This window comes from Ailuropoda melanoleuca, chromosome 20, assembly GCF_002007445.2.
Source record: "Ailuropoda melanoleuca isolate Jingjing chromosome 20, ASM200744v2, whole genome shotgun sequence".
Classification (NCBI taxonomy): domain Eukaryota; kingdom Metazoa; phylum Chordata; class Mammalia; order Carnivora; family Ursidae; genus Ailuropoda; species Ailuropoda melanoleuca.
Window position 1 is genome coordinate 20,375,443 of NC_048237.1, and position 16,386 is coordinate 20,391,828.

General features: G+C 34.1%; 1 non-coding gene across 1 annotated transcript; it reads right to left on the reverse strand.

Annotated features, from left to right (window-relative positions):
* Positions 1-4,321: 4,321 nt before the first annotated feature.
* On the reverse strand, positions 4,322-4,425 carry LOC117797325. Its single transcript, XR_004622258.1, has one exon. It is a non-coding gene; the product is annotated as a U6 spliceosomal RNA (small nuclear RNA).
* Between the last annotated feature and the right edge of the window lie 11,961 nt (positions 4,426-16,386).

Here is a 16,386-nt window from a genome sequence, read left to right on the forward strand (position 1 = left end):
CCCATTGAGCAGGGAGCCCGATGTGGGGCTCGATCCCAGGACCCTGGGCCAAAGTTAGACGCCTACCTGACTGAGCCACCCAGGTGCCCTTAGACACCAACTATTGTTCTGTGTTCGGTATGATTCATAGATTTATTGCCTTTGAGGTTTACTAGCTTACTTTTAAAATCTTTACTAAAATCTAACTTTATATACAGAGGACATTACTGATATCCTCCCTTTGCCTCTCTGTGACAAGGCATATTCACCTGCAGAATAAAACATAAGCTATTTATATACTATTAACAATACTTATATTCAAGGGATAATTTTTTATATATTGACTTTTGAAAAGTTATAAAGATTTGACATTTTAAGATTATATTTACTTTTTCCTCATGAATCTGTCTTTTCCTAGATTTTATAATTTTTTTTTCTTTTAACTCACAATATATAAATTCCATTTATCTATTACAGTGGAACTAGTTACTTGTATTATCCATTTAGGACAGTAAAGATAAATGCTATATAATGGATATTTAGAAATACTAAATTATTTCATAAAATATGTCACTGTCTGATTTTGGAGGATAAGCAGCTGATAAGGAGCAGCTTAAAAAATAACACTCACTGGTGAATTTTCAGAACTACTGTGTTCTAATAACAAGAAACAAGCCAGGGATGATAAACAGTTCAATATCTACTTTGAGGCCCGGCATAGTACAATTATAGGAACAATTATTTCATATACACACATCTACATATTTAGGTGACAGCCTAGAGAATTTATCACATGAAAATGCAGCTATTACAAAAGCACTATGATTAGATAGGAGATATCTAAAACAGACCACTTACCTTATTAAGACCTAGGTTTAGAGCACAGATATCCTTGCACTAAAATTAAAGCAGCACAGCCTTCGCCTACACGTCTAGGAAACTGTGTTAGTCCTGCAGCAGAGGCGATAAGGGGTTTACATGCTATTTCTCTTGCTAATGGAATGAAGACAGACATACTAACTGGAAATCATTTTTCTATTTTCCCTCACGATCTATTTTGCTTCCCTCTCTTTATCTCTCGTCAATTTATGTTTTCTTTCTCTCTCTCTCTCCCAACACCCTACATCCAAAAATGCCTCACTTTTTCTAGAAAAGTTACTAGAGATCACCATATATGGGCAAGAAAAACTGAAGAGTAGGAGTAGGGTGGACTCTTACATAATACCGTAAGATATGGGATATGAAAGAACACGATAACAAACCACTCAAAGAGATCTGGATAAACTCCTTAACCATGCAGTGAAATGCAACATAAAGTTGAAAAATTACTGTTATCAACAAAAATTATATAGAGAATACTACACTCCTTTTCAGGACAGTATGGTCTTGATTCAGCAGAAATAATATGCCACCTACAGGGCAAATAACTAAGCTAAAAATAACAAGGGAATGCCCAGAAACAAAGTAAACCAAAACCAAGAAAACCAAAGCTTGCAAAATCATCCAGAGTATGTAATGTGTCTGTCTTTAAGTACACTGAAGCCCAGCATTGAATAATGTCATGATTTCTGTATCTCTTTTTTGAACTTATATATACTAAGCTATCCCTCCAGTCATTATTAATTTTTAAAATCACCTGTTTATCAAACTAAAATATGCTCATTGATAAAAATTGAAAGAGAAAAATATATTTAAAAAAACTTTGCTCTGAAAAACACCCAAAACACTATTACTGTTAGTATTTTACACTTTCTTTTTAATTTTACTCTTTTTTTAAAGAAATTCCTGCTGCATTTACAACTTGAGTCTTGTATTTTATCAATGCATAGTTTACTTTTACATTTATCTTTCTTGGGAAATTTTTTTTTAAGATTTCCTTTATTTATTTGTCAGAGAGAGAGAGAAGAGAGTGCAGCAGGCAGAGGGAGAAGCAGGCTTCCCGCTGAGCAAGAAGACCAAAGCGGGGCTTGATCCCAATACCCTGGGATCATGACCTGAGGAGAAGCCAGAGGCTTAACTGACTGAGCCACCCAGGCACCCTCTCTTGGGAAATTTAAATGGTTTCATTTCTTTGCATTACTGTATTGTTTCCACCATTATTAAATAAGCATCTCCTTTAAACATTAGTTGGTTTGATAAATGTTCATTACGTTTTCACGATAATTAGAAAGGTATATTAAAGTCCTGAACATCACCAGGAACTATTGGGTTATTGGTCAGTTTACTACTGACCAATATAGCATTTACTATGCTAGGGTGTTGCCACCTATATTTTCCCTAACTTCAGATTAAAGCCCTTATTTCCTCAGTTGCTTCAAGTGTCACTTGCTGACAGTTCACAACTGAATCCCTCCCCTACAACTCTCATCAGCCCAGGGAAGCTGCTTCATCCTGGCTTGAAAATCTTCCCCAGTTCCTGATCTATACGTGGATACTAAGCTCCAGCCCTCCTGTTTCAGTTCCCAACTCTCAGGGCCACCCTGCCGCAGCATCCCCGTGGCACTGCAGTATGCGTACCAAGTCCTGCTTCCTTCATCCCCTCCCTCACAGGATGTTTTATTCCATTTGGGTTGTTAAAACAAAACACCATAAACTGTGTGGCTTATGAACAACAGGCTTATTTCTCTGAAGAGAAGTAAGAACTCTCCCAGTTCCGAAGGCTGATCAAGGTACCAGCAGATATGGTGTCAGTTGAGGGCCCTCTTCCTTCTGTAACCTCACTTGGCAGAGGGGTGAGGGAACTCTCTGGGATATCTTTTATAAGGGTACTGATCCCAATCATGAGGGCTCCACCCTCATAAAATAATCACCTCCAAAAATCCCATCTCCTAATACCATCATCTTCAGGGTTAGGATTTTGGTGTACGAATTTGGGGGTCATAAACACTCAATCTATACTACAGGTTTTGATACTGAGAGGACCCACCAATAAACTTCCTATAAGCAAATCTCCATTTCAGGGTTTAGGACTAAAAACAGTCCATTGCAGTTTTTGCAAAGACCAAACAATCTGTAGGAAATAGTATCTGTTTGTTATTCAGTTGGAATCCATATATAATTCATCCATTTATGTCCTGTGATTCAATTAATGATTGCCTATCTTATACTTTAATTTACCTGGATTGAGATATACATTATTACTTTGCAACATTAGACAATATATATTTCTTTTATGTGTACTCATGAACAGTGTTCATAACATGAATCTTGGTTTATCCCTATTTAATATTGTTGTTTGACAATATGACACATACTACTATTTCCTATATGGGTTATATAATCATTTCATAATCATGATAAAAAGCACTATATATCTGTTCTATAAATTTTTGTAACTCTGTTAATTTATACTTAAAAGATTCAAAAGTCTCATTAAATCCTCTTTTAAAACAATTTTTTGGAAAAATAAAAAAAAAATTCCTTAAAGATGTTAAGACGCAGAAGATCTGCTCTTTCTCTTTGAGAGAATGTGTCTAAAGAAATTAGCAGAACAAGCAGGATGTGCCCGGAAACATCAGTAACGTAATCACACAGACGATCATAACCTGATATGACCCAGGGGAATGGCACAGGAGATACAATACCATGTATCTTCATTATAATTTTGACACATGAGGTGAAATGAAAGAATTAAAAAGAAACCCAGTAGTCTGAGAAGCATGGTTTTGTTCTGACCATGAAAGAAATATAACTCACAGAGGAAATTTATATTGAATTAGCATATTGAATAAGTCAAATCTGATACCTCATGCCATTAGGACAAAGGGTAGAAAATGATCACTAGAAAAACCTTAAAACACAGTATTTCGTATTCTCTGATGCTTCTAATCCTAAGAAGTAATGATTATGTAGAATGCATTTGATAACAAATATTCGTAATTAACATTGTAGTGTAATTAGGTACCCCTAGACTTTAAATTCCATTATCCTAATGATCAACAGATTTTGTGTGATTCCTTGCTTAAAAGTAGGTCAAAGGAGGTCTGAGAGGCCAGGCCAATGTCTATAATAAATATTTCTAACTGCACTCTTAAATCTTGCCCGTCACCTGAAAAAAAAAAAATGTATTATACTTCTCACAAAGTAGGGCTGGCCAAGTGAGTAAAATTAGCTCAAGCACTTCTTAGCAGTCAAAATGTACCACTCAAAAAAAAAAGCAGAGATAAATGACACATTGGTCTCTAAAACAGAGGGGTTTTTGTTATTATTCAATGGATACATTGAACTAATAAAAAATATCCCTTAGGAGTTGATCATAAAATCAGTTTTTATCTGAATTGATTTTTCTCATGGCATAATGGTTTCAAAACATTTAGAGGTGCAGAAAATATTTTAATTTTTTTTAAATATGGAACACTTCACAAATTTGCAGGTCATCCTTGCACTGGGGCCATGCCAATCTCTGTATCATTCCAATTATAGTATTTGTACTGCCAAAATGAGCATAATATTCTCTTTGTAATATAAATCTTGCTTTTTCCATATACTGTTGTGGAAATGCTAAAAACACTTGTAGAAAGTGTTTGATGTATATTTTAATGTTTTAATTTTTATTTTGATCATGTTAACAGATAGAAAAAGTTGACCATCAAATGAGTTGAGCTTTAAATATCAGACTAGAAATTGATTCCTTGAGTAAAGTCTTTATGGTAACTTTCAGTTTGATATATTTTAAAGACTGAAGGCTGCTATATAAAAGTATAGGACATATACATTTGATTTACAGTAAGCTAAGGTATGCTGGCAGAAAGAGACTAATATAAGTCATTAATATATATATTATTAGATAGTTTGAATAGATAATGTCATCTACTTTATGAGTAGGTTAAAAAGTATACTCTTTGTTTTAAAAAATACATAGGTAATAGGTGTTGTACAGGATGTTTACTTAACAGAGCAAATATAGAAAGATTCAAGTTATATTACTAAATGTATTAGTTAATCATCTTGAAATTAAGATGTTGCTCAATACTCTGAAATAGTAAAACATAAGAAGGTAAAAGAGTTATTATTCTTATGATAATAGTGCTAAATTTTTAGAAGGATATAGAATTTATTAATGCTTTAGTGTCATCATAAAGTATATATTTGATATACTTTGCTCTACAAATATGTCCTAACATATACAGAGATACTAAGGCTTTACTTTGCAGGAAGTAATAATTCCTAAAATAATAATAATTCCTAAAATAAGACATAATAATAATAATATTCATAATAATAATTCCTAAAATAAGACATTCCAAATCATTTTTGAGCTGGCAAATGACAGGTTATATTTAGTTAAAAAGAAAAAAGTGTGTAGGAGGTGGGGGAAGCTGATACCAAAAAGGGCAGCTTACTTGGAGCACTTGTATTATTTTAAATACTATTTAGTCTGAGTGAAAAATTCCTGTTTCTCAATACCACACATCTATTCCACAAGCTAGAAAATAACATCTGTATCATACTTGATACAACATACTTGGTCTTCATGTACATGTAACTCAATACCCCATAAAAACCTCTTAATTGTACCAATAAATCCCTCTCCTAACTCATTTCACTTCTCCAATTATACCATCACAAATCTAAACCAAGTGACCTAATTCAAATCTCATCTGGACTACTGAATGACTTCATAAAGGACCTCCACAAATTTACTTTTCCCTCTTCATTTCAATCAATAAATTTAAGTCTATTTAAAAAATCAACACTCAGACTAAAAACTACTATTCTTTATATTATCAATAAGATCTACATTCTGTCATGCTCATTTTTGTCACAGGACCATTTTACATGCCATTTTGGTGTGGAATTTTGTCTGTTGTTTCATTACTCATTTCCAGGAGCTTGAAAGATTCTCAAGCATATGCCAAAATGCAATAAATGTTTTCTGAAAGAATAAACATTAGGCAAACTTAGAACACAAATCAATGAAAGTGAACACAGGAAATCAACAGAGACAAATAAACAAAACCAAAAGCTGGTTCTTTGAAAAAAATCAGTAAAATCTGTAAGCCTCTAGCCAGGGTAACAAAGAAAAACAGATAATACACAAATTACTAATATCAGTAATGAAAGAAGAGACATCACTACAGATCCCATGGACATTAAAAGGATAATAAAGAAATACTGTGAACTCTATGCCCATAAATTTAATAACTTGGATGAAATGGACCAATTCCTTGAAAGACACAATTAGTCAAAATTCACACAAGAAGAAACAGGCAATCTGAATAGGGCTGAACAAATCTTTCACAAGCTCTTTCTAATCTATTAAACAAATTGAATAAATAGTAAGTAAACTTCTAAAGTAGAAAGCACCAGACCCAGATGAGTTCACTGGTGAATTCTACCAGACATTTAAGGAAGAAATTATGCCAATTCTCTACAATTTCTTCCAGAAAGATAGAAGGAAAAAATACTTCCTAACTCATTTTATGAGCCCAGAATTACTGTGACACCAAAACCAGACAAACGTATTACAAGAAAACTACAGACCACTATCTCTCATGAACACAGATATAAGTTTCCCAACAAAATATTAGCAAATCCAATCCAACAATGTATGAAGAATTATATACCATGACCAAGTGGGATTTAAATGAATCTAGAAACAGATCTTACACTCTTCACTAAAACTAACTCAAAATGGATCACAGACCTAAATATAACACGTGAAACTATAAAACTGTTAGAAGATAACATCGGAGGAAACCTAAATGAATTTAGGTATTTTTAGATACAACACAAAAGGTATGATCCAGAAAAGAAACAACTGATACACTGGACTTCATTAAAATTAAAAACTCTTCTGTAAAAGACAAAAGAGAATTAAAAGAAAAGTCACAGGCTGGAAGAAAATATTCAAAAAAAATTGATAAAACACTCTAATCCAAAATATACAAAGAACTCTCAAAACTTATCCATGAGAAACAAACAACCCAATAATGTTCACTGCAGCATTATTCACAACCAAGACATAAACAATTTAAGTGTCTGCTGATAGATGAATGGATAAAGAAATTGTAATTATACACACATATACAACCACTGGGATATTATTCACCCTTAAAAGTGAAAATGATCTTGTCATTGACAATAACATGTATGAACCTGGAGAATATTTTTCTAAGTGAAATAAGGCAGACACATTAAGAAAAATACCACATGAATTCACCTATATCCAGAATCTGACAAACTCAAATTCATAGAACCAAAGTAAAACACTGATTAGTAGGGATAGGGAGGTGGGGGAACAGGGACATGTTGGTCAAAAGGTACAAAGTTGCTATTATGTAGGACAAATAAGATCTAGAGATCTAGTGCACAGCATGATAACTATAGTTAATAATACTGAATTGTATACTGAACATTAGCTATAAGATTTCAGATGCTCTTAAAAAAAGTAACTATGTGAGGAAACCAATATGTTAATTAGCTTGACTATGGTACTCATTTCACTGTGTGTATGTATATCAACACATTGTATTATACACCTTAAGGTTTATTTTTAAAAAGGAAAATTACACAATTAAAAAATTAGCTTAAGACCTTTACAGACACCTCATCAAGGGAGATATATAGATGGCAAATAAGTGCAAAAAAGATGCTCTATGTCATGTCATCGGGTAATGCAAATTAAAAAAAAGATACCACCATACACTTATTACAATGACCAAAATCCGGAACACTGACAACACCAAATGCTGGCAAGTTTGTGGGGCAACAGAAATTCTCTTACATTGCCAGTGGGAATGAAAAAATGGTAGACACCTTGGAAGACAATTTGGCTGTTACTTGTAAACTTACTCTTATCTTAGGATCTAACAGTTGGGTTGTTTGCGATTTACCAAAAGAGTCGCCAACTTACATTCCACAAAAAAACTGCACACAGATGTTTACAGCAGCCTTATTCATAACTGTCAAAGTGTGGAAGCAACCAAAATGCCCTTCAGTAGGTGTATGAATAAATAAACTTTGGTAATCTGGATAATGGAATATTATTCAGCCCTAAAAAATGAGCTATCAATCCACTGAAAGACATGGAGAAAGCTTAAAACACATATTATTAATTGAAAGAAGCCAATCAGAAAAGGCTACACACTGTATGATTCTAACTGTATGACATTCTGGAAAAAGCAAAACTATGTAGACAGTAAAAAGATCAGTAGTTTCCAGAGATTAGGAGGGAGGAAGGAATCATTTAGTCAAGCAGAGGATTTTTAGGGCATTGAAATTACTTTGTGTGATATTATGGTGTGAATAGGTGTTTTATACATTTGTCCAAACCCATGGAATGTGTTGGGGTTAATGTAGGGCATTAAATCAGCCTTAATACCTGGCTCGCTAAAATGTAACACAGAGGCCACTGGGGGTGATGGAAGGTTTCAGAGAAGGGGATAGGCCTTTGGAATGCCAAGGCCTGGCCTGCTTGACCACTCTGCAGTTGGAATGCCGCAGGGAGTTGCCTTCCAAAACTTTCTCAGCCGGAACAGCCACCCTGTGATCTAAGTGATGTAGGCATTGTCCCTTAGGCTATGTTTAGCAGCAGTCATAGAACACGCAGATTAGCATATCATATCTTTCCCATAAACAGATCCTCCCAGTTTCAGTAAGATCCTTTGTCACACATCATGCGCTTGAAAAACAGTGATATGGATTTGTGATTATCCTAAAGGACCAATAAAAGCAGGAGCAAAGAACAAAGGATCTTCGCCTCTGAGCGTTGACACCCTTGCCTTCTCCTCTCTTTCACAGCAAAGTTTGGAGTAATCTTTCATCCACTGGTACAGGGATTGATGGCCATTCCCAGCAGGAATGTACAACACCAAGAGTGATCCCTAATATAAGTTACAGACTGTGTAATAATGATGTTTCAATGCGTCAACTGTAACAAATGTATCACTAAGTTGGGGAATGTTGGTAATGGGGGAGACTATGCATAAGTTGGAGGCAGGGGGCTCATGAAAAGTACCTTCTACTCAGTTTTGCTTTGAAACTAAAACTGCTCAAAAAACTGAAGTCTATTAAAAATGAATTTTAAGATATCCTTTCTTATTCTATATTAGATAACCATTGGAAAAATGCAATTGTTCTTTACTTTCTACATTGAAGTAAAGAAAAAATATATGCATAATGGTGCATTGCTAGCAACACCACACAGCAGTCTGTTAACAAGTAAAAGAGGAAGGAGGCCTCAGGTTCAAAAATAGAGAAATTAAGTTAAAGCAATTTATAAACCTAAATACATGACCTGACCAACTCAGAAACGGGCATTATCCTTAAATTCTTCCCCAAGAAAAGAAACACTATTGTTCAACTTCAATTTGAAAACTTCTGGTAATGAGCAATTTGCAACTTGCTACAACACAAGATAGAATTTTTATTCTTTAATGGCACTCATTCTGACAATTAGCTTCCCTATAACCTCCAATCACCAGGCTTAATTCCACATTTTGAAGCTAAACAAAAATCAATCTAATTATACTCCTACACAGCAGTAGCTTCTCCCAATGATAACTATTCCGTCTCTACTATATTTTCTTTCTATATATTTACAATTCCTTTTGGTGTTTCTAGTATGTTTTCTATTAATGTCTCCTTCGCATTTTACATTCCACTCTTCCGCAGTTTGTAAATTAGCTCAATTCCCGTAATTTGGTGATTTCCTTTCTTCATTAAAAAAATGCATTTTTTAGTTTTTATTCTTTTGCATTTTTAAATATAGCCTCGTTACCTTAGTTTGCTTGGCAGCTTTGCCACACAACTAAATAGTACTGAATTTATGATCTACTAAAATTCTATCTTTTCTATGTAAGATTCTGATAAAAAAGAACCTTCCATATCCTATATATTGAGAGTTTTTTTAATCCAGACAATTTTATTTATGCCATTTAAAAATATCACTTTGTTAAAAAAAAATAGAAAATAAAATCACACTTTGTTCATTTCTTGCCTATGCCAAATGCTTTCCCTTCTCAGATGCATTGCACGTGTTGCTCTATCTTGAATGCTTTTTCCTTATCTTCATTTTAGTCTTTCTTATCCATAGGTTACTCCTTCAGAAAGGTTTTTCCTGACCACTTTATATAATCATCTGTCTCACCATCATTTCCTACCTCAGAAACCTCGGTACTATTTACAAGCACTTCGCTTAGCTATTTATTGTACAACTGGAGCCCAGACACTGTGAAATTAGGTTAATTTAGATTTTTGTCATATAAGAATGACGACTTCAAAGTTTGTAGTATGACTGACTTGTAAAACATTAACCAGATCTAGATTTATCAATTTACCTCAATATTTTAATGTCCATAATTACTTTTCTCCTTCTTTGAACCAGATTTACCATTTCACTATTTCCTCATTAATAAAATTAATATAGCTTTGGCAAATATTAACTTAATAATTGCTTAGAAGTCCTTTACAGAGTATTTAAGTTCGTAAATGAATAATAGAAGTTTATCTTTACTGATTCTCTCCAAACCAAACTTACTTACTTTGACACTATATACTTAAAGAGGCCTATATGGTCAATTAGCAACTATTGCTAAACCTGTTAATAAGCAGACCTACACATAAGAACAACATTTCGTCATTAAGACTGCTTAGAAATTTATTATCAAAATGAGAGAGTACTGTTAGTAAAAGTTATTTAAATATCATTTAAATATCTAAGGCAAGGATAGGCAAACTTTTTCTTAGAGTATTTTAGGTTTTGCAGATGAGACAGTCTATATCACAACTACTCAACTCAGCCACAAACAGGGCATAAATTAATGGATGTGGCTGTGCTCCATTAAAACTTTATGAAAACAGCAGATTGGGCAACATGCATAATTTGTTGGCCTTCAATCAAGGGAAATATGCTTGTGTTTATCTTTGTTGTTTTCTATAATGCAAAGGTATAAGTTCTGCGAGTTCACATGTTAATTTGCACAGTTCTGTACAGCATCAAGGATAATACCAAAGATTATTGTTCTATTGACTTGTATTAACCATTTGTGAATCTAACCTAGCAATTTCAGTTTTTTAATGCCTTTTTGGGAAGACTATATAATCCTTATTTTGCTAATTTTCATTTGGGCCTGATTTACTGTTTTACTGGTTCCTTCAATAATTAGTTGACTAATTTCAATACTTAATTTTATATCCCTAAGGAAATGTTTTAAATTTTTGAAAATTATACATGGACAAGAAAAAATATATGGTGCTTTTTGAATCCTAGTTCTGCTATCTTAGATAATTAGAATCTAAGTATTAACTTTCTCTTAGATTTGGGTAATCTTTAGTTGTAGGATCTGGGATTTCCAAATAGTACAGCCTTTCATTTCTGGAGGAAATTAAAATGTGATTATTTAAAGGTATCAAGACCAAAATGTTTGAGACAAAGAATCAGGGACCAATTATATTGTTTCACAGTACCTTCACTCCCTATGAAATATAATGCTAAACATGTATACTTGCATATAGTCTTCTGTGTTAAGAAGTGTTTTTTTTTTTTTCCAACTCCATGAATAATTCTAAATCCTAAATTACAGTTGTTTCTCAGGCCACTTAGGGCAGTAAACACAAATCGGGCCTGTGCTTAGAGAAAAGACTCCGTAGGCCTGGAAGACAATGGTTACAGAGAGAAATTTCTATAACAACTTTCCTTCAGGACAGAGAATTTGAGTCTTTGATTCATCCAATAAAATTTCTCTTAAGTCATTAAGGACACAAAGCCAAGATTCACTCACAGTTAAATGGCTGCAGAGCACAGGATTTCTGAGTAATACACATGCCTCTTGGTCTTCACTAGGCAAAGTATTTATGGTTCAGAAACCTATGATTAGACCATAAATGTAAAGCTTCATGGACTAATAACCAAAATTAGAGATTTAGTCCAGTCACATTTCTAGAATCTAGACCGTTGATTGGGAATTCCTTCCTTTCTACAAGAGGCTTTGGTGCCCTTCCATCTCCCTAGCACTAGGTATGACGGCTTCCATCTTGGCCACTGTTCTGCAACAATGGAACTAATATAGTTCTTACTTTAAGGTTGTTTCCCCCTGGATTGTACTCCACAAGGGGAGTTATTTTTATACTTGTCAGAAATTGAAAAACTTAGCTACATGGGGGAGGACAGTGTTTACACCAGGGTTTTAATACTATCTCTCTTTTGCTTCTTACTTCCTTTGTTGTGTTTTCTACCATGAGCTCTAGCTTGGGGCAGGGTATTAAGATTTACAGTCCTGTCAAACTGAGGAATATCAGATTCTCAGCCACCCAGTGTCATTAGCTGCAGGCACCAAGAGCTTTTCTTCCTTAGGTTGTATTTATTTTTTCTGTTTTTAGAGAGGCTGTTTAGAAGAAACTAGTCTCTTTCTTGGAGGAACTTACTGAAAGCCAAAACAAAACAAAACAAAACAAAAACAAAAAAAACAAAACAAAAAAAAACAGTTGACACATTCTAAAATACTGCCATTTCTCTACAGAATTTCCAAAAGCCCTAGCCTCAGAGAACTAAATCTGAGAACCAAGTGAATCTGCATGAACACCGCAGTTTAAGTAATTTTTCCACTTTATAACAGTTATCACTCATTTCTCAACTAAGGTTTGGGAGAATCCTTGTTCTGTGTTCTTTAACAATAAACTTAGCCCACAGTCTAAGTGCCCCAATTTTAATACTCTACTTCCAAGGACCAATTTCAGAATTAAAACTCTTAAGTTCCAACTAACTCAAAGTGGCATAAGAAAAAGCAGTGTTTCGTTTACCTGAAAATTCCAAATAATCAAACCCTGCTGCTAGAGTTCTGCCTCTCTCAGCCTAGGTGACATTCTCAGTTAAGATTCATATGGCCGCTAAAAAAGCACAAACTCATAGTCCTCTAATTTAGTGCCAGAGGAAGGGGCTTTCCTTCTTCCAAATGGTTGCAGAAATATTCCAGGACTTTGCCTGTTGTCTAGCTGATTCAATCGGCTTGCCTGAGAGATAGAATTCTTTGACTGGCAAAACCTAGCCCATGACTGACCAGGTTCCACAAAAGAAAATAAGGGTTCTTTTATAAGAAAAGAAATGGAAAAAAAGTGTAGTAGAAAGAAACAGCCATAACCTGTTAAAGCATGTTGAAAATTTTAATAAATTTGACTTCTGTTGAAATTTGTTGGTAGGCCTGTGGCGACTTTTAGTAAGCATCGTTTTCTTTTATAAATGTTTATAAACCACCTCCAGAAAAAACCTCAGAGTTTAATTAGGTTTACCATTAATAGCTTATAGAATGTTCCTTTCTTTCTGAAAAAGAAAAACAACAAAAAGTATTCTTCTTTCCTCCAAAGTTCTTAACAATTAGTTGTTGTGCAAGCCTATCATCTTAAACTTCCTCCAATAATTAGAAGAAAAAACCTGAACTCATTAAAACAGCTATGTGGTCCTTATGCCCTGGGTGTCATTCTTTCTTAAGCCTATTTTCTATTAGACACATTTAGATTAGAGATTAACTTCCTGTTTAATGGTATTATTCCATTTATTATTTTGTTAATATTAGACCTTCAAAGTGACAGAGGTCTCTGCCTGTCTTCTTAGTCTTCCCATAGTTAAACACACAAAACCTATTTAAAAATCATTTTCACAGGCTTTTGGCACAGTCTATCATTTAGTATTCCTGACACTATAAATGTCACTTGTACATCTATATTCTGTCTAAGACATTTGTTCCAACATTGATGCAATCTTAGAAAATCTGTGCTCCTTTAAAATCCTCACGTATTCTATTTCTTTAGTTGATATCTTACATTTTACTTCTTTATTTGGTGATTTGTAATGAAACTGAAGTATTTCCAATTTTTAGAAATCCTCATTCTCAAAAAAAAAAAAAGAAAAAAATTGTTTTCAGAAGTCTAAAACTATGCCATCCTGAATGTGGTTTCTTAGTCCCTCAATTATGGAGCTATGTCTGCCTATATCTAACAGCCCCTCACTTAAAGTATTATAAACTTAAGTATTACATGATCCCATTTTCTCATGGTGCTTGTCTACTCTCAACAGTACTCCAGGGAGGGATTATAATGCAACATGAAGACCACAGGTTTAAGGATTTCTACTCCTCTTACTGAAATGATTGATAACTTGAGTATTAACTTATTTGATGCCTTAATGTTCTTCTCTATAAAGTGATTGTAGTATACGCATCTTGGAAGTGTTGTGAAGTTTAGGTATAAAAACCTGAATAGAGTACGTAGTGTGATATATGGTAGTGCTTAATAGGTGGCTGTCTTTTATTATTGTTATTACTGTTAGTCTGTTAGATTTTTTTCTTTAATGCCTCCATCATGGAGAATTTTAACAGCTAAGAACCATTTTTCCAGTGTTAGCTTATTCCTGAATTTAGTTTCACCCTATAGATATCTTCCCATGCACAGAGGACTACCAACTCATACTTCTGTCTTCCTTCTAAATTCCTTGCATCTGTTCTTGTCTGAAAATGCTTTTGCTTCTTGTAGGCTAAAACATGCCATTATTTTTTAAAAAGATAGGAGTACCTCTATCTCCTATTTGAAAAAATAATATAGTTGATACAAAAATTCTGTAATAATCCTTTTTTCCCGTTTGTTTTTCTGTTCACCAATTTCTGGGTTCTGGTTTACATCCTTGTTTCCTCATTTTTTTTTGTTTTCACCCCTCAACTCATTCTTCCAAATAGTAAAAGAACAAACACTCCCTCCTCTGTAACATTTCAGAATTGAAAGACATTCTGTGAACGTTTTAAATTGCCATCAATGTTAAGGATTGGTGCCTGTCATTTTGGGTTATTTTTCTAGCCTGGATCACCCCAATTGTCCCGTTATCTATCTTGACTTTTGCTTATTCTTCACCTATCCAGAAGTGTTATTTCTAAAGGACTAGAACAATTATGAAACTTAAAGTTCTTAAATTATAGCTTTTCCACTGCTACAGATCAAAGATCAAGGTCAGTAGCATGAAAAAGAAAGCCCTTCATTATCCTACTTTACTGCCAAATACCAAAACATTTATACCTGCCACACCGAGCCAATTATCCTACAGTAGTACCCAGTAGACTTAGTTAATGAATGTTTGTTTATAGACTTGACAGCAGAATGGGTCATACCCAGCTCAGTTTCTGGTTATAGTGGAATGTACTAGAGATAACTTGTGTACTGTGGCATGAAAAGACGGCCTAGGCCAATCAGATTTCTCTGACAACTTATAATTTGTACATTGAGGAATAAATACAGTAATCCATGGAGAACCCTGCTACAAAGTCATGTAGATTGAGGCCAGAAAGCCATCAGCTATGTGTATACAGAGAAAATAACAGAATAGAAAGCCAGTCAGAAGACAGAAACAGAAAGTGATGCAGGCTCAGAAGTTTAGTCATTGAGGACACTCAGACAGAGGCAGACAGGGAAATATGGACAGACTGCCCTGATTAATCACACTTCCTGGATGCTATTTCACTGAGATTTTTGAGCCTTTTTAAAATATGCTTTCCCTTATTCCTTGATCCAGCTTTAGTAAGTTTTTGTTCTTTTCCACTGAAAAAGTCCTGACATGAACAGAACAGATGAGCTATTCTTGGTCATCTTGTATTTTTCCCCCCTCTTGCAAATTTTTCTCCCCTCTAAAATTCCTACTTTTATGTCAAAACTTAGCTCAAACATTGCCAACTAGAATTCATTTTCTACCTTCTTAATCCAAACTGATTTCTGTCCCCAGCATAAATGAAGAATACTATTTACTTACTTACCACTATACATATCACATTTTATTTTAATTACTTAGCACTCAACTCACCTGGCCATGCTTCAATTTCTACATCTGGAAAAAGTAAATACAGTATTTTTTAAGTTTTGTTTTGTTTTGTGAGAGAGAGAGAAAGAGAGAGAGAGAAAACAAGCAAAAGCACAGGAGCAGGGGGAGTGGCAGAGTGAGAGAGAGAATCCTCAAGTGGACTCCCCACTGAGTATGAAGTCCAACCCAGGACCCTTAAATCATGACCTGAGTCAAAACCCAGAGTCGGCCACTTAGCCAACCGAGCTACCCAGGTGCACCACTAACAGTATTTCCTGTCAGAGAGTTGTAGTCATAATTAAACTATTTGGCACATGTAAAACACTTACAAATTAGCTTATTTAGAGTAGTGACTTTCTCATCTAAATAATACTAATTCTTTTAGAACCCAGTTTCTAGTATAATTTTCTAGCTCAATAATTAAGATAAAAGTATTAAATACTTTAAATTATTATCTGCTAAAAAATCTATTTCTATATAATTGTACAGGTGAATAGATAGGTATAAAGTGAACAATACCTATGGCCAAGTATAAAGTTACAAGTAAAATGGAAGATAACTTTAAGATTTCTCACCACTAAATTTTATCTTAAAATGATTAGTAAGAACGATGTTGGCCAAAACCTGTTTTA